The 3282-nt window shown below is 49.4% G+C and overlaps 1 pseudogene; it reads left to right on the plus strand.

Moving 5' to 3' along the window:
* Nucleotides 1–1563: 1563 nt before the first annotated feature.
* Nucleotides 1564–3046, plus strand: LOC487839 (annotated as a pseudogene).
* The last annotated feature ends 236 nt before the right edge of the window (nucleotides 3047–3282 follow it).

Genomic DNA, 3282 nt, shown 5'->3' on the forward strand with positions numbered 1-3282 from the left:
TTAAATGAGACAGGTGGAAGAAATCTAATCTCTCAGTGAGAGGAATTTTGACACAATCACCACAGAAGCAGTAATCAAAGAAGATAAATTTCTTGATCCAAAGAGAGACTCCACTTTAGGTTCCTCAAAAAGTTGAAAATAGAGCTATCCTATGACACAGCAATTGTACTACTGGGTATTTACTCCAAAGATACAAATGTAGTGATCTGAAGGGGCACCTGCTCCCCAATGTTTATAGCAGCAATGTCCACAACAGCAAAACTGTAGAAAGAGCCCAGATGTCCATCAACAGATGAATGGATAAAGAAGTGGTATGTGTGTGTGTGTGTGTATATATATATATATATAGGAATACTGCATATATATATATGGGAATACTATATACTATATATATATATATATGTATATAAAATGGAATACTACTCAGCCATCAATAAATGAAATCTTGCCACTTGCAATGACGTGGATGGGACTAGAGGATATTATGCTAAGTGAAATAAGTCAATCAGAGAAAGACAATTATATGATCTCACTCATATGTGGAATTTAAGAAACAAAACAGAGGATCATAGGGGAAGAGAGGAAAAGAATAAAACAAGATGAAATCAGAGAGAGAGGGATCCCTGGGTGGCGCAGTGGTTTGGCGCCTGCCTTTGGCCCAGGGCGCGATCCTGGAGACCCGGGATCGAGTCCCACGTCGGGCTCCCGGTGCATGGAGCCTGCTTCTCCCTCTGCCTGTGTCTCTGCCTCTCTCTCTCTCTCTGTGTGACTATCATAAAAATAAAATAAATAAATATTAAAAAAAAAAAAAGAAATCAGAGAGAGAGACAAACCATAAGAAACTTTTAGTTATAGGAAACAAACTGAGGGTTGCTGGAGGGGAGGTGGGTCGGGGGTTGGAGTAACTGGGTGATGGGCATTCAGGAGGGCATGTGATGTAATGAGCAGGGGGTGTTATATAAGACTGATAATCACTGACCTCTACCTCTGAAACCAATAATACACTGTATGTTAATTAGTTGAATTTTAATTAAAAATATATAAATGAGCATATATATAAAATATATATGCATATATATTAAACTTTCATACTTGGGGAAAACCAGAATTGACTTATCATGGTAGTGATAGACCTTTTTTTAAAAAAAATTTTATTTATTTATTCATGAGAGACAGAGAGAGAGAGAGAGAGGCAGAGACACAGGCAGAGGGGGAAGCAGGCTCCACGCAGGGAGCCCGATGTGGGACTTAATCCTGGGACTCCAGGATCACACCCTGAGCCAAAGGCAGACACTTAACCACTGAGCCACCCAGGCATCCCAGTGATAGATATTTTTGATTAATGTGTGGATATCCACCTAGAAAAACATCTCTAAATTCATGCTTCAGTCTTACATTATTTCCCATTTTTTCAATTCTTACATTGAAAATGTGTAAAACATACTACTAAATAGATAAGAAAAAAATACAGCCCACCTAGAAGCAGCTCCTCACGCTCCTTCTAGAGCCTCTGTCAGGTTCGGCCTCCTCGCCTCCACTCCAGCCTCCGTGGCAGCCTCCACCATGTCCATCAGGGTGACCCAGAAGTCCTACAAGGTGTCCACCTCCGGCCCCGGACCTTCAGCAGCCGCTCCTACACGAGTGGGCCTGGCTCCCGCATCAGCTCCTCCACCTTCTCCTGGATGGGCAGCAGCCGCAGCAGCTTCCAGGGTAGCCTGAATAGCAGCATGAGTGTGGTCAGGGGCTACGGAGGGCCCGGGGGCACCGGGGGCATCACGACTGTCTCAGTGAACCAGAGCCTGCTGAGCCCCCTTAAGCTGGAGGTGGACCTCAACATCCAGGCAGTGCGCACCCAGGAGAAGGAGCAGATCAAGAGCCTCAACAACAAGTTTGCCTCCTTTATTGACAAGGTCAGACATGTGGAGCAGCAGAACAAAATCCTGGAGACCTAGTGGGGCCTCCTGCAGCAGCAGAAAACTGCTCGGAGCAACATAGACAACATGTTTGGGAGCTCCATCAACAACCTTGGAGGCAGCTGGACACCCTGGGGCAGGAGAAGCTGAAGCTGGAAGTGGAGCTTGGCAGCATGCAGGGGCTTGTGGAGGACTTCAAGAATAAATACAGGATGAGATCAAATTGCTTCCAGATATGGAGAATGAATTTGTCCTCTTCAAGAAGGATGTGGACGAAGCTTACATGAACAAGATGGAACTGGAGTCCCGCCTGGAAGGGCTGACCGATGAGATCAACTTCTTAAGGCAGCTGTATGAAGAGGAGGTCCATGAACTGCAGTCCCAGATCTCGGCCACGTCCGGCCACATCCGTCATGCTGTCCGTGGACAACAGCTGCTCCTGGACCTGGACGACATCAAGGCCGAGGTCAAGGCCCAGGATGAGGACACCGCCAACCACAGCTGGGCAGAGGCCAAGACCATGTACCAGATCAAGTACGAGGAGCTGCAGACATTGGCTGGGAAGCACGGGGATGACCGTCCGTCGCACGAAGACAGATTTCCGAGATGAACCCGAGCATCAGCTGCCTCCAGGCTGAGATCAAGACCCTCAAAAACCAGAAGGCTGCCCTGGAGGCTGCCATCGCCGATGCTGAGCAGCGCGGGGAGCTGGCCATTCAGGACGCCAATGCCAAGGTGGCCGGGCTGGAGCTGGAGGCCGCCCTGCAGCGAGCCAAGCAGGACATGGCCTGGCAGCTGAGCGAGTACCAGGAGCTCATGAACGTCAAGCTGGCCCTGGACATCGAGATCGCCACCGACCTGCTGGAGGGCGAGGAGAGCCGGCTGGAGTCTGGGATGCAGAACATGAACATCCATAGGAAGACCACCAGCGGCTACTCAGGTGGCCTGAACTTGACCTATGGGGGCCTCACAAGCCCTGGCCTCAACTATGGCCACAGCTCCTTCCAGTCCATCTTTGGCCCTGGCTCTTCCTTCAGCCACATGGCAGCTCCTCCAAGGCCATGGTTGTGAAGAAGATCAAGACTCGTGATGGGAAGCTGGCGTCTGAGTCGTCTGACATCCTGCCCAAGTGAACAGCCACCGTGGGCCCTCCCAGGCTCCTTGCTCTTATGGCCCCCATAAAGCCTTTGGGGGAAGGAGCTGTGCAGGGGAGCCTTGCTTGTACGGTACAAGGCTCAGCCCCAGTCCTCAGCCTACCCTTATGGGGAGTCTATTGCCCTGGGTACCCCTTCTTGTCCATGCCCCCAACTGAAAGCCAATTCAAGTGTCTCTTCCCAAATAAAGCTGCTGCCAGTCCCCCCAAAATAAA

The sequence above is a fragment of the Canis lupus genome, chromosome 32 (genome assembly GCF_011100685.1).
Source record: "Canis lupus familiaris isolate Mischka breed German Shepherd chromosome 32, alternate assembly UU_Cfam_GSD_1.0, whole genome shotgun sequence".
Classification (NCBI taxonomy): domain Eukaryota; kingdom Metazoa; phylum Chordata; class Mammalia; order Carnivora; family Canidae; genus Canis; species Canis lupus.